This window comes from Lactuca sativa, chromosome 4 (assembly GCF_002870075.4).
Source record: "Lactuca sativa cultivar Salinas chromosome 4, Lsat_Salinas_v11, whole genome shotgun sequence".
NCBI lineage: Eukaryota > Viridiplantae > Streptophyta > Magnoliopsida > Asterales > Asteraceae > Lactuca > Lactuca sativa.
This window is the reverse complement of record NC_056626.2, coordinates 4,427,294-4,444,646: the sequence shown is the minus strand read 5'-3', so window position 1 is coordinate 4,444,646 and position 17,353 is coordinate 4,427,294. Positions and strand designations below refer to the sequence as shown.

The 17,353-nt window shown below is 31.0% G+C and overlaps 1 pseudogene; it reads right to left on the bottom strand.

Moving 5' to 3' along the window:
- Window positions 1-197: 197 nt before the first annotated feature.
- On the bottom strand, window positions 198-3,964 carry LOC111889863 (UDP-glucosyltransferase 29-like; annotated as a pseudogene).
- Between the last annotated feature and the right edge of the window lie 13,389 nt (window positions 3,965-17,353).

The window sequence follows — 17,353 nt, the reverse complement described above, 5'->3', positions numbered from 1 at the left end:
ATAAACACCCTAAACCCTAAACCCAAAACCCTTAACCCTAACCCCTAAACCCTTTATATATATATATATATATATATATATATATATATATATATATATATATATATATATATATATATATATATATATATGAACTCTAGTTGACTTTAAAAAATCAAAAGAGGAGGAAGATCTCTGTTATGATCAAGCTTCACCTTTCACCACACAATAGAACCAATTGCAAACGATTCGCTTTTCGTCTTTTCAATTTTCCCAACACCACGCAGACGATGGCCGAGGCAGCATAATTGCAACAGCTCCACCACCGTCGCGTCGATCTCCTCCTCCCTTTTGAGCCTCAAATCAACACTAATATTTTTGGCTTTTTCTCTCACCACCTCCCCTAACTTACTCACCACCACATGCCGAACAACCTCGGCCATCTTCTCCCGCTCGAGTCGCCCGTTTCCATCCCTCACCACTTCAACTCTGTGACATCCTCAAAATCTCGGCCAGAAAAGACCGGTTTCATTTATGCTTTTTAATCATTTTCAGAGTAACTCCTTTTAGTTTTAAAGAGATGCGGAATTTGTTCCCAAAAACAAAACATGATAAAATAGATATTTATCAAAACATTTCATAAAGAAATATGATTTCATTTCATAATCAAAAGTCAGGATGTCATGTTCCGATACAGATCATAAAGCATAAACGATAACATTACAAGTCATTCAACCAATATATACATATACAAACTTGTAAACAAAAACAACTTGATGATTCGCCCATCTTAAGCTCTTGCGCCACTTCCTGTAATACAAATCAACTGAGTGGGTCATGCTTGGGAGCCTGGTGAGCATATAGGGTTTTCAACCCACAATAAATAATTATATTTAATTTCACCAATCCACAATAAAACCCGATTACCCATTCCCGTTATCCTCACTTTACGTCCCTAAAATAACTTATATTATAAGGAACCAAATTCAGGATTTTTATCGGGACGGACATTACTGCAGAGGGGCTTCCTCAACAATAAGTGCCCTAAAGGCAACCATGTGGGGGATAGAGTACACCGGTGAACACGTCATTCACAACACCTACAGGTAATGAGCCTGCTAGTATTCCACAGGACAGTCTAGAATAGTCTGTGGTCGTCATCCATACTTTGTTGAATGACTAGAATAACACCAATAACACCGAGGCCTCTCATATGTTTATTTCACACCAATTATCTACCCATGTTCTGTCTAACATATTAGTAGATAAAAATATACATTTTTATACATTGTTTAAAAACCTGTATAGCATGCTTTAATCAATACATATTCCACATAACAGATGAGGCATATACACATAACACGTATTTCATAGAGAATATATCAGATCTATGAGATAGAAGAGAGTGAATATACATTTACACATATAACAGCAAAATATATACACATAGCACGTATTTTATATAGAATACTTCATAATATTGCGTTGGAATGAAAATGACTACACACTCACATCCCGTATTCTTAAATACGTTTAACGATTACTTGTTTAATATCACGTATTGAAAGGGACTATACACTCACCTGATCGGAAGACGATCGGGCAGCACTACGGCTTGCAGAAGTAGTGTTTCTCCGTAGATCTGGAAGATCTTCACAAAAACCGGGCTCCTCGCGGGCAGGGCTTCGGCTCGGGAATAACGCTCTTCGGGAACCTCGGGGCTTCGGATCTTGCTTCGGGGCTCGGGAACAATACCGGGGCTTCGGGATATGATTGGCACGCAAATCGAGGCAAAAACTTAGAGAGAAAGTAAGAAAAATCGCAAGGAAATGGCTGATCTCGAGTTCTATTTATAGGCTGCTGGGTCTGGGATTACGCGGGGCGTAATTTCAAATTACGCAGGGCGAACTCAGTACGCGGGGCGTACTTTGACGTCACTGCATGCGTCGATCTGTGGCACTCGAGTATTGGTCAGGCAACTTGCATCCGACTGAGTACGCTGGGCGTACTCAAATTACATTGGGCGTAATTGACTCGTCGAACTTCTAAATTCCGTAACTTTCGCATACGAGCTCCGTTTTCGACGTTCTTTATATCCACGCGAAGGTGAGACTACGCTCTACAACTTTCGTTTAGACTCCGTCGGCTAATTTTGACTTTATTTTTATTATTTATTTTTAGAAGGCCCAGACAGGAAAACTTCGTTATAAAATCATAACTTCTTCGTCCGACGTCCGTTCTCGCCTATCTTTTCATCGTTTCGCTACTAACAACGAGATCGTCGATTATCATTTAGATTGTTTCGGCTAAAAACCGCTCGATCTCAAATCGAGTATTCGGGCTGCATACTGCTAAGTCGAAACTTAGAAAAATCATAACTTCCTCATACGAAGTCAGATTTGGGCGTTCCTTTATGCACGCTCTTGGTTTCACGAAATCTACGATTTTTGTTTAGATCGCTAAGGCTAAATATCACTCTATCTTAAATTCATATTTTACGTCACTCGCCGTCGTGCCGGTTCTGTCGCGAAACTTCGACAGGTCATAACTTCTTCGTTATAACTCGGATTTTGGCATTCCTTATATCTCCGGAATCCTTGTTTCAACCACTACAACTTTATGCAAAGATATCGGGCTTATCTCACACTTTAATTTTGACGCTTATTTTATTCTTAATTCATTAAATTATAAAAATTAAGAAAATACACACATAAATCACATAATTCAAATAATTCACAAATAATACATTTTATTATTTCAAATTGGGGTTACAAAGGTTAACCTAGACTATTACATTGCTAAAAATGGCAAGCCCAGAAACACAGGCGTTACAAACTCCAACCCCAACCTCCGCCACCAACCGAGCGTTGACCGGTTGGTCAAGGTGCATTGGCATGGCTATTATTGGAACACCAAATTTCATGGCTTCCATTGTCGAACTCCATCCACAATGACTCACAAATCCACAAATATTTTTGTGGCATAATATTTTGGCTTGTGGCGCCCACCCTTCAATCACTAAACCCATATCCTTCACCCTTTCAAGAAACCCTAATGGCAAAGCTTCTGAAAGGCTAAGCTTTTTTTCCACTTTTGGGAACCTTAAAACCCAAATGAAATTCGCGTTGCTCATTTCTAACCCGTATGCAATTTCTTTCTAATCATCTTCAGCAAGAAAATATTCGCTCCCAAAAGAAACAAAAACAGTAGATCCAATGGCTTTTGTGTCAAGCCACTGCATCACACTGTTTTCCTTCACGTTCACCGCAGGAGATAGCTCAACCACAAGTGGACCTACTGGGACAATCTTTTTATTAGTAAGAGCAGATAGGTAGTCACAATATTTACCTTCAATCTCCTTGAAAGGTTTAACAAGCACAATACTTGAAGATCGACCAACACACTCCATAACACGATCTTTATCTTTACGATTATTTGTTGAGCTTTCAAGAATCTCCGACACGTGAGAATACTCATTTTTTCGAAAATAGATTTCTAAGAATGGAAATGGAATACCACTGGAGCTCTTCAAGTAAAGATGAAACATGGTGGAAGCCATGGTGACACTTGTGGTGATGAACACCACAGACGGGATTGAAAGGGCAGAAGCCGCCACAGGAGCCCAATGTTGAATAAGATCGTAAATGAGTAAATCAGGTTGTAGGATTTTCAAGATACCTGAAAACTCATCACTTTCCATGTCGAAAGCTTTCTTGAGAACAGGCATAAGATGCAGTGGGAGGCCAATGGTGGTGTGAAGATCTGATGGAAGCTCGGGTAGCTCCGGAAGGTGAAGCTTTATTTGATGAATTACAGGTGATTTCTTGATAGACTTGAGATTTGCAGGAGTCGAAAAAAGGTAGATGTCAAAGAGGTTGGTGTTGCTTAGTTTTTTGGCTAGTTCTAGGAAAGGAGAAATGTGACCATGGACTAACCATGGGAACATCAAAACGGTTTGCTTTCGTCCATATCTGTTTATCGTCATTGTTGTGATTGAGATGAAATGCTTCTGATATCATTTGATTGTCTGTGGAGAAGACGGTGCATTAATTATATAGACAAAGTTATGATGGAAACTACTTAAAATACGTATGGGGAAAATTTGCATGCAATCTTTCTATTTTACGTGCAGGATTCAACTAGTTTTGGTTTGTATATCTTTTTAAAACATAAAAGATATTCATTGATTGGTTATGCTTTGAGGTGTATCGTATTTCTTGGTTATGCTTGGAACGTTTGATCCTATCATCATGGGTTCACTGTGTTAATTTCGTCTAATGCTTATTTCGTTGTTTATGTTTCCTTTTGTCGGGACAAATTGGACCAAAATTGAGAGTGTTAGTTGAACACCAAACAAAGCATCTTCAAGGGTAAATTCGTCAATTTTGAGTTGTGTACTTATCCTCCCTAAAAAACTTTAGACTAAACTGCACAAATGGTCCCTGTGGTTTGCTCAAAATTGTCATTTTGGTCCAAAAAAGTTTGGACTAGCACTACAGGTCCAAAGTTTTCATTTTGTTGCTTGTTTGGTCCAATTTGTTTTGATTTTTTTTCAAAATGATGAATTTGCCCCTGTTAATATGATTTTTTTTCTTTTTTTTTTTTCTGATTTTCAGATTTAAAAAAATAAAAATAAAATAAAACTCTCTCTCTTATTTATTTTTCTGTTTTTCAGATTTAGAAAAAATAAATAAATAAAAATAAAAATAAATCTTTCCCTCTCTCTCCACATCCCAAGAACACATACCACCATCATCTTCTTTAATCTCAGATCTTCAAGTCACACCCTTTCTTGCCCACGTCTTCATATTCTCTCTACAAACTTAATGAAACTAATTTCTCTCAGGATCATCTTCTTTCTCTCTGTTTTGAGTTGGGTAAAAAAACAAATCGGGTTCATCCAGAAACATAAGGAGAAAAGTACATATCTTTGATTTCCATGAAAAAGAGCTAGAAATAGACGAGCAAACCTATTTGCTAAATCTGTTCACCTGATGCTCTGATGTTTTCCTCCACTCTGAAAGAGAAGTGATTTAAAGAGACGAAATCAACCCAGATTTGAAGAGCTAGAGAAGTGATTCCCAAAAGATTCCCACAAAATACATAGAGAGAAAGAGATTGTACTCTTCATTTTTACCTGATTAGGTTTGTTTTGGTGTTGTATCGCATCTTCAATTTGGGATTCCTGAAGAGCCAATGCTCTTCATTTGTTTATTGGTGTTTGGGTACCAACAACAGGAGAGTGGAGGAGGGAATGGAGGCGGTAGAGATGTGAATAGGTTGGGGGAAGGAGAAGAACGAAGCAACAAAGGCTCTTGTTGACTACTGCAGTTAAGGGGCTGCTCCAGCGGCCTCTTGATTGTTCCTATTCTGATATGGAAGAAAACGCAAAGGGCAAGGGTAAGGCAGATCGGAGATAGAACAACAATAGGTGGGGGAATTTGGGTTGCTATGAAGCCGATGAAATGCACAAGGAAAACGGGAGGGGGTTGTTGCCCTTTTGACAGCCGAAAAACCCCACCTCCAGTGGAGGTTTTCTCGTTTAAAACTGAAGAAGAACAAGAACAAGAACAAGAACAAGAAGAAGAAGAAAGGAGGTAGTAACAAGTATGGGGGTGTTCAGGTTGCTTGTTATCGAGAAAGAAGAAGAAAACATGGTTGGAACGGAGGGTAGCAGCCTCCTTTTTGTGCTTGGGTTTTCAAAGAGAGAGAGAGAGAGAGAGAGAGAGAGAGATTTATTTTTATTTTTATTTTTTATTTTTTTTAAATCTAAAAATCAAAAAAATAAATAAGATAGAGAGATTTATTTTATTTTACTATTTTTTTATTATTTTTATTTTTTTAAAATCTGAAAATAAAAAAAACAAAAAAAGAAAGAAAATCATATTAATAGGGGTAAATTCGTCATTTTGAAAAAAATCAAAACAGATTAGACCAAATAAGCAACAAAATGAAAACTTTTGACCTCTAGTGTTAGTCCAAATCTTTTGGACCAAAGTGACAGTTTTGAGCAAACCACAGGGACCATTTGTGCAGTTTAGTCTAAATTTTTTAATTTGATATGCTTTGACATTTTGATAGTATACTCATCCTCATTAATTTTAATAATTTAAAACTTTTTTCATTTTTCTTACAAATTCAAACTTCTCAAATTGTTAAATTTTCATTTTTTTCTTATAAATTCAAACTTCTCAAATTATTAAAATTTAATTTTTTTTAAATAAACTCATATAATATATGAATCTCACACCTAATATAAGTAATATACAAATAAAGAAATAAGAACCAATTTTACAGAGTATTTAATGGCGTATTTATTAAAATCGATTATTAGTTTGTTTTAGTAAAATCGATTATTTTTATATAAGTAATAGAATCTATATCTTTTTTATTAAGTCCATAATTTGATGTTTATCGCCCAAAAATGTTATAAATCTTGATTAATAAAAAAAAAGACTTGCGAAATCTAAAATCTATTCTTATTATGGGCTATAGGATAATAACGATTTGATTCGTTATGGAAGATATAACTGTTTCAAAAATAAAAGTTTTCGTTATTAAATAGTGAAATATTTAATTTTACCAAATTTGTTCAACGTAAATTAGTCTTTGATTTTCCTTGAAAACTACTCAATTTTTTGATGTGGATAATTTATTCTTGATATTGATATAGAGTAATTTATTTTGGAGGTTGTCTGCGGAGAAAAGGTTGCATTATATATTGACATAATGCTATCATGGAAATTGCGCTTAAAATACATATCTGGAAATTGGTTTAAAAAAAATACATGCAAACCTTATTTAAGTGCATGATTCACTTGTTCACTTGATAATATATAGTATTTAGTTTGAATTTTTATTTTTACTATGGTCTCGAAATTGTCTTATATATGCAATTAGTTGTGAGATCCGTATGTTATACGGGTTGGATAAACAATAAAATTAAATATGTTGGGTTAAACAAAAATTTATTTAAATTTGAAATTTGGATTTAAAAGAAAACATATTAAATATAATATGAGTAATTTATTGGTTGCTTTTAATTAAGACAATTATTAATTGAGGTGGAAATATGATGTGTTAATTAAGAAAAGATTAAAAAAAATGAAAAAATGACAAATGGAAAAAACATTTATTCAAAAATACCAAAAAATGATATGTGTTCAATTTAATGGGAGAGTGACATGTGACAAAATTATCTTCATTTATCATGGAGGATTTAATATTTAACGTTTGAGAAGAACTTCGTTTATTAAATTAGGCTTAATTGTTTGGAAAATTTTAAATGTTTGTTTTCCGTTAGATAAAAAAAAAATCTTTTGATGTCATTACAAAAAATATAATAAAACAAAAATCATAGACAATTGTATTTTTTTAAATATAATAAAATGAATTATATAGTTACTAATTCTAATCGATAATTTGATATGATTATCATCCAAATAGGTTATAAATCTTGATTAATAAAAAAGACAACTGCTTAAAGCTCAAAAATCAAAAATATTATGGTCTAGGATAAGAACGGTTATACAGAGGTTTGGTTAAATTATGAAAATAGCAACCGTTTCAAAAATTCAATATATCTATACTAACTTATAAAAGAAATTTTACTATTTCTATAAATAGAATCAATATAATAATAATATTTTTTAAGACGTTCAAGTCTTTAAGCTTAAAGTACAACCAACTATTAATATAATAATATTATAATATATATCTTACAAATGATAATGCTAAGGATACAAGTATTAAAAACACATTTAAATTAGTAGTTCCTTATTTTTAGGGATTGAATTAGTATTTTCATCAATTTTGACCAATTTGTACTCCTAAAATATCTCTTCTCTGGTATCTGGTGCATTCGAAATCTGAAACACTTCTTTTCGACAAATCGTTTGAAATTTAAAAGCTCATTCAAATTGGAGTTCCTTAATTTTTTCCATAAAATATAGTTGACTGGAGATTAATTCAAATCTTCATCTCCTTTTCCTCCATGGAATCCACCGCAACAATATTTTCTGGTTTTGGCATTGCACTTTTTATTTTTATGAAACCGATGGATAATGGTGTAAGTGTTCTTAGAAATATAACATGTATCCGAATTGAACTTATTGCTTGAAAGAAACTATTCGCCGCCGCCGCCGCCGCTTTGCGCGCAAACAGCTAGTCCTTATTAATGAAGTATTTATTTTTAGAAAATACATACACTACAAAAAAAAAAAAATTGAACCGGCAAATCTAATCTACTTCTAAACTAACAACACCTATTTCACCTATGTCCACAACAGGACTTGAACCCTCGACCTCAAAGAGGAAGGGCACCACCTGATACCGCTGATCTAGAAGCTCTTTGGTTTTCCTTGAAAACTATTAACATTTCCGTATTGTTTGTAAAAACCTTTGGGCTTTGTTTGCAAAAAACGGGGCTTGTGGCCCGTTTCCGATTAATTTGAAGTTACATTAATGTTCCTTACAACTTTACATTTTAGCCCTTATATTTACATTGGCATGTTACATATTTATTATTTATATTTAGACAAAACTTCATAAATGGTCCCTGTAGTTTCATATAATCCATAACTATAAAAAACCTTGTCCATGTGGTTTTTGATTTCTATCGTAGTTAGTCATTCACCCATCTAAAAAGTCGTATTTACCCTTTTAAATATACTTTCGATTTATTTATTTAAATAAAACAAAACCACCCCTTCTTCTTCTTCTTCTCCAAAACCTCCCGTCTCTTCTTCCTCATCGGAGCTTCATGCTCTGAGCAAAACAACCACCAGAAATTGATTCAAACTATTTTGAAAATGCTTCGAGCGATAGTTACATTCTGGAACAGGTATGGAAATGATTAACGTAGGTGGAAGATCTTGTCATCATTTTTTCTTCTACAATCTAAGGTTACTCGTAGAACCTCGATTCCTACCATTTTTACCAAGCCTCTAGGCCTGGAAAAGAGTCGAAAGTGGCAATTGAGATAGCGATTCAAGATTTCAACATCAAAACCAATCAGACTTCGATTTTATATCTTCAAAACTCAAGAAATAAGCCTGGGCAAGCAACTATTGCAGGTGAAATTTGAAATATTCTTTAAAACTACAAATTTTTTTTCTAAAATATTATCAATAAATATACTAAAGAAATTTGATTCAGTTGTTTATGTCACACCCCCAAACCAGGATGGCGGAAACGTCTGGGGTGGATGACTTTCATGAACAGTATCACAACATAATGTATAATAGTGGTCAAAGCAAACACAATCATCATAAATATAATTGAGAAAGTTACATTGTTACCATGTATTGTATGTTTCAAAACCAATTAAATTATGATGACAAAAATAAATGGTACGACGTCGTAACGTCTCATCCTCAAAAGCTTGGTGGTTACCTGTTTAACGATTCTCTGAGAATACAAGTAGTTTGCAAAGTGTCAACAATTAAGTTGGTGAGTTCATAAGAGTTTTGTATGTGAAAAATCTGTAACTTTTCCTTGTAAAATGATAGTGTACATTCCCAGAAAACCCAATATTTTCTTAAAAATGAGTTGTAGTCTTAAAAGTCATAAGACCAAAAATGTATAAGTATTTTTATGCTTAAAATAGTATTATGTAGTTTTATTCTTATATAAAACCATTTGAACGCATGTTACCCCGTAAACCAAATGTATTGTTGATTCCTCATGTGAGTTATTACAACCATGCTAAAACCAAAGTTGGCATGCTACGACGTTCTTTAGGCGTCAGAATGTTAGACATTTGTCACCCCAGACCTGTCGGTCTAGCTGTAGCTGGCAGCTTAGGTGCGGGATTTTCAGTCCCGTACAGATCTATACACAAGTGTCACGCTCTCTTACCGAGATTTTGGTTATAAATCAGGACTTTAGTGTGTACTCTGGCAGATACGGTGAAGATTGTGTCTCACATAATTGTTTCAACAAGTTTACATATAGTGTAATGAAAACTCTTGTAAGTATAAATATCACATTTCCATAGTATTTTCATAGTGTAAAATTAATTATACTTTTATATAATTATTTGTATTGTATCAAAACAGTAAATTAGTGTCAATAACCCATAAACTATACCTATTATAGTTTATTATAAATGTTTTATTATACCCATATATACTCACATATATATAAGTTAATATGTTTAGATGTCCCTAAATAACATATAATTTATATCTAACACAAGTATATGAATATTTAGTATGGTGTATCCAATTTGCTAGTTTTGGTCCTTTTTACGTCACCAAACGGTAAAAATTGAGTTAAAAACTTAGTAAATTTTATTTTTGTTTTTTTGTGGAAACCAATTCAAACTAACCTTATATGTTTAAAACAACATAATTTAGGTCAAATCTTACAAAAATGGTACCATAACCTAGTCATGGCAATTTTTTCAAGAAAACCCTACTTTTACATAAAAATTGTGGGTTTTTAGGTTTTCTTTTTGTAAAACCAAATCTTTGGTATTTTTAACTAGTTTCATAAAATATGTCCAAAATAACATATTTTGATTTGTATCCCACAAAAGTGATGTAATAACTTGGTTAAAACCATTTTTTCTAGAAAAGTCATATTATATTTATAAAAACCCTATTTTTTTGTAGTTTTGTTTTTATGACTTTTCTTAAGAACATAAAGCATGTTTATACTCATTTTTCATAGATTTGAATTTTAAACAACATACCACACATAAAATGTTCACAATGCTAGGTAATAACATTATTTCTTGTAAATAATACTTTTGCACAACTTGAAGACTAAGCATGTATAACAACTTGTGTTATTATACAAGTTTACTTGTATTCCCCCCTCCCCTTGAAACTTGGATAAAAACGAAAGTGAGGGGTATGAACCAACCTTGAGTGTGTTTCTTGGTAGATAAAGAGGTGAATATGAAGGTTTTCAAGCTTAGAACACTTGAAGACACTTGAAGATCAAAATATCTTATGGATATTAACACATGTTAATGTGTATAATTGTAACAAAAATAGTATATATATATATATATATATATATATATATATATATATGTGTGTGTGTGTGTGTGTGTGTATGTGTGTGTGTAGAATCACTAGATTAGTAACGAAAAACTTACCAAAAGATCAAGAACCAACTTATGAGAATTAACCTTGAGATAAATGACCTTGTTCTTGAGAGGAAATGGAGAAGATGATGTGAGAATAGGGGGAGGGGGGGGTCGGCCAAAGTTTAAAGGGGGAGGCGGAGGGGGTGGGTGAGTAGGGTATGGGAGTATGGGGGTGTAGGGGTTGACATTGTTAAAATATAATTTCTTTAATAAAGGTGTCATCACCATATAAGACAAAAATTGTTTTTTTTATTTTTATAAAAGAATGGGTAATTTTTATAAAAGTTGGTGATTTTTATAAAAAAAATATGGTAAAAATGATATATATTTACTTAATTTGAATCATTTAAATTCAAATTATTATAAAAATTATTATCATCAAAAATAATAACACATTACATGAGAGTTAGGATAATTCCTAATTCTTTTCGTTAACTTTTGGGTGTTTAAGTCGCGTATTTAATCTGTCGGATTTGGTGACGAATTCACCAAAAATTTGTATATGTAACCTTTGTTATAAATCGGTTATGTAGTATAATGGGGGAGGGGGAGGGGGAGGGTGGGTAGGTATGGGAGTATGGGGGTGTAGGGGTTGACATTGTTAAAATATCATTTCTTTAATAAGCTGTCATCACCATATAAGACAAAAATTGTCTCTTTCGTTTTTATAAAAGAATGGGTAATTTTTATAAAAAATTGTGATTTTTTATAAAAAAAAATATGGTAAAAATGATATATATTACTTAATTTGAATCATTTAAATTCAAATTATTATCATCAAAAATAATAACACATTACATGAGAGTTAGGATAATTCCTAATTCTTTTCGTTAACGTTTGGATGTTTAAGTCGGGTATATAATCTGTCGCATTTGGTGACGAATTCACCAAAAATTTGTATATGTAACCTTTGTTATGAATTTTTCATGTAGTATAAAGTTTATTAACTCTACTACATTGTGTTATAAATATTATTTATACCCAAATAATGTATAATTGAATGATCGAGTTGTTACGTTACTAACCCTAATTAGGGTTTATATTCGATAATTAGCAACCAGAGAGGTACTTTGTATTATAACTTATCAATAGTACATTAGAAACATTAGGGAATATCACATTTCTCCTAATATTCTAATACGAGTTGAGTTGACCTGATTGACTTTTGTTGACTTTGTTTGACCAAAATTGATTGTTGTCACACTTTATCATCTTTCATCTCTCTTAGGCATTTCGTCAAACAGTTCCAGGCTAACCCATATCTTATCATTCCTAAAGAGTTGATTCGTTTTTCTCTTAGGCTTGACGTGCTCAAGAAACTAAAACTTCAAGTCTTTGTGATTCATACATTTGTGGAACTTGGGACTCGTCTCTTTCATACAGTCATTAATTCCACAATGATTACCTCATAAAGGGTATGATTGGAGTCAAAAACTACTTCCATAAGCAACCATGGTATGCTCACGGACGTCATCAAAATCTTGTAGAAAGTTTAGATGGTCGATCTTTATATTTGAGGAAGTGATGAGAAAAATGAATCAACTCTTTTATTATATTTCATTCAATGAGTCTTATGATGATCAATTGATCCAACAAATACCTAACAAGGTAAGCACGAGCATACATAAAACAAATAATTATGTCAGAAAAAGAACATGTATGGGGTGGGGTGGGTGAGGCTAATAGTTTATTTTTTTATTTTTTTTTTTGAATGGTTTTAATTAAAGAAAAATGTTAAAAAAAACTAAAAAGGGTATAAAAGTCTTTTTATGTGAGTGATGGACTAAGCATGATAGAAATTGAAAACCATAGAGACTATGAAGATTTTTAAAGTTAGGTACTATATCCTGGTTGTAGAAAACCATAGAGACCTTTTATGAAGTTTTATCTTATATTTATCATATTACATATTACATATTTATCATTTATAACTTTTATTTTTATTTTCCATCAAATATATATATATATATATATATATATATATATATATATATATATATATATATATATATATATATATATATATATATACTAGGTTATAACCCGTAAACACCACGGATGAGAAAGTTAAAAATAATTTTAATTAAACTATAACTTTTATAACTTAATTATTGAGCATTTATTATAAAAAAGTTTAATAATTAATAAATATATATATATTTTGTCAGTGATTTCATAATGATGATAATGATTGGTTGATATTACGAAAATATAGTGGTTTGAATATCCGATAGGCAATTTGTATTTATAGATATGTTAGAAAATTGTTTTTTTTTTGTAGAATGCAATATAAACTTAAATAAAACAAAAACAAAATTTTATATAAATAATAAATTTGTAAAAGTTTTATAAATCTCTAAAATTGAGTGTTTATTTATTTTTAGTTAAAATGATCAATTCGTTTTTATTTATGTTTTTGTTTTTTTGTTTTAGTTTTTTGTTTTTTTTTTGTGAATTATGTCATTTTTATCATTTTATTGTATTTCTTAATTCGGCAAACTTAAAATGAAAAAAAATAATGATATGAAACACTTAAAATTTACAGTTTGATTTATTTAGTCAAAATAACTATTTTAGCCTCTTTGTCCAGTTTGGTCATATTATTGTCCGTTCTTAAGTTTTTTCATTCTTAGAATTTATATCACTTCAACAAAAATAGTAGGTATAATTTTATCCCTCAAAATTTTTATTTTGAACATTTTTTTTCAATTTCATCAATTTTACTAATTTATTGTAGGCCATTTTTTTGTCATTTTGAATATTTTTGTAAATTTGACATTTTATTGTTTTTTTTCTTTTTTGTTCACATACACACACATCAATACATACACACATAAAAAGTATGTTACTTGAATTTTATTTAAATGGGGCAAATTTGGCAATTTATCATAACAATGACATTTTGAACAGAAAAACAAATTAAACTGTATTTTTTTGTGGTTTTTAAAGAAAACATTTTTATTAGTTTTTTATTCCTTTTTTTAACCTGCACTCATAGCAATAATACCAATAAACCTTTTTTTTTCTTTTTTGTTTTTAGCTGTACTCATATCATGTAACCGAATTGTACACCCGGCCTTGTGTAAAACCTGGAAAAAAAATAATTTTTTAGATATTTTAGGTTAATTAAAAAAATGCAAAAATAATTAATATAAACATGATGATCATTAGCAGCCACCTGAAGGCTAATAACTCAAAGCAGGTTTTGGCCCTTTTGGTTATGATAAAGAATGAGAGGATAGACATTGTTGACAAATGCATCTTTTAAAAAGCAAAATGTGAGCATCAATGTGGAACAATCTTCCTCGTTAGGTAGATGTATATGGGTAATATGCTAAATTCATCTATACCCCCAAGAACATAATGTTCCTATGTTTTGTAGGTTTTATCAAGTTGCTTATAGCATTTTAAATTAATTTATAAAAATACCCAAAATCTCTATTCTAATAAAAAAAATAGTTTTAATATCCTTTTGACATGTGTCATCATATTAGGTCTCCTAATTAATACACATTTTATTCTTTTTTTTTGTCATGTGTCATCCTATTAAACATCTTAATTAATACATGCCACTTGTCAACCTATTAATTCTCTATTTCAAATTTTAAAATTTTCACTTTAATTACAATAAATTAATAACAATGCAATAAAAATTAAAATAAAATTAATACAAATTATAAAGTGATATAATTTCAAATATTTATTTAAATTAACGATTATAATTGATTAATAATTTTGTATTCTAAGTATTAAAGTTTAATTAATTTTGTAGCCGTGGTTTCACGAGTTATAAATCTTTATTCTAATAAAAGAATAGTTTTAATATCCTTTTGACATGTGTTATCATATTAGGCCTCCTAATTAATACACATTTTATTCTTTTTTTTGTCATGTGTCATCCTATTAAACATCTTAATTAATGCATGTCACTTGTCAACCTATTAATTCTTTATTTCAAATTTTAAAATTTTATTTTAATTACAATAAATTAATAACAATGCAATAAAAATTAAAATAAAATTAATACAAATTATAAGATGATATAATTTCAAATATTTATTTAAATTAACGATTATAATTGATTAATAATTTTGTATGCTAAGTATTAAAGTTTAATTAATTTTGTAGCCGTGGTTTCACGGGTTATAAACTAGTAATCTTATATAACTGAACTTCTTGCCATATGTTCAGATGAAACACTTTAAAAATATTATATTTATAACATAAAAGTAAGAAATCAAGATTTATAATAGAAACGTGTAAGAAAATAGGGACATAAGGAGTGGATTAGTGAATTCAAATTTTTGCAGCAATCCAAATCTTGTAAATGTGTACCAAATATTGTGCAGAAGATGATGAAAGAAGGATAATGAAATTGGCTGAGTCTACCACATTTATAATTTAAGAAAAGTCAAAATGACCTATCATTATGTAGAATTTGGAAACAATTTCTTTTTGTAGAGAAATCAACCCATCATTTAATAAACAAATTGCAAACCAAGGGCAAAATGGTCCGGCATTATGTAGAAGCTACAAATCGAGCACCTTTTGGGGGGAAACCTTAGGACATATGCTAGTATAATGTTATTACAAAGATTAAGAGGGTAGACAGTGTAAACACATGTATCATTCAATAAACCAAATACAAACATTAATCCAGAACATTCTTCCTAATCAAATTATCTATCAATTGTTTGAACAATTGAACTAAGATTTTCAAAAAAAAAAAAAAAAAAAAAAAAAAAAAAAAAAAAAAAAACACAACTAAAAAATAAAAATATTATCATCGTCTTAATTTTAAATCTATATTTTTTCTCATTTTGAAAAAAAAAATCCTTAAGTTATCAAACGAATCTTACATGCGTTGAAAGGCGTGTTAGTGCATATATGCATGTGTGTAGTGATATTTTTTTCACATTAGCCCTTACCTTAATAAAAATGTAATATTTTTATCTTTTGTTCATTGCTAACTATATATGTTTTATATACAAAGTCTCAAAATTTTGTATTCTGTATACTGTGTAAAATTGGCTGTCATCAAAAAAAATTATAACCTACATATTAAATATTCGAGAGGCATTAATATAACTCATAGGTGGGTATTTATACCTTAATTATTATGCATCGACTCTAATGTCTAAGCGGAAAAAGTACATGCCTATGTTATTGTGTGTGTAGAGGGTTGAATCCATTGAATCTCATATAACAATGTGCTCCTAGGACTACAGGCTACAACAGACACCAAGTAAACTGTTATTGATGTCAATTGTTGTTCTCTAATTGTTTCCAACATTGTCGAATCATAGAGTATGGTATTTATCTGTATCAGATAACTTAAAATCTTTACTTTTAAGTGAAGTATCTTGATTTCTGACCTTTATTAACACATCGAAGAACTTCAAATACTACTTTTCTCAAATAATTGTCAATGTTCTCCTTGTCTTTAGATGACTCATGGTCTTCCTCGCTGTCTATGTCTGAATCGATCACACATTTCTTCTTCAAATCATCAAATTACTGAACTTCTTTACATACAAACTCTTCATTGATTTTGATTTTGGATAAGTTATTGGAATCGGGGCCACCAATGTAGAGTCGCTCAAACCCTAATTTTTCTATGCTATGAACTCTGATAACAGATTTAGCAAGAAAAGAGTATAATCAGATAACTCAAATAATTAAAAATTATAACTTAAAACTTAGAACTAAGAAATTATTCTAACTTCCAGTAACATAATAGAAATTAGAGCTCATAATTATACAAACTTTACTAACATATATTATAACGCTCTTGTATGTGCGTAACATACAAAAAGAATCAGATTTCATGATTTGAAATTACAGACTAATATAAAATTATGAAATTATACATTAATCTAAAATTAGAACTTGAAATCAGTTAGAAAGACCACTGGAGGTAGGGTCGGCATACACTGGACTAAGCAGAGCGAGAGACTTTGCTTCATGAATCGGGATTGATACGAACATCAAAGAGCGGAGAGGCAACCATCAGAGTCCTCTTCAATTTATCTAATTTGCAGCCAAACCCAATTGAATAAGCCCTAAAAATCCGTAGATGGAGATATATGCGAATAGCGAGATTTTGGGAATTGACTTCCATATTTGATAATTTGGAGCAGAAAATTAAGGATTTCAAAATTTTGATAGCAAATTTCACGATATATGATTTGAAGATTGCTTTTCAATTAATTAAGGAGATCTATGCTGAGCGGGAAAAATATAATATTGGGTAAACAAAAAAAATGACACGTGGCA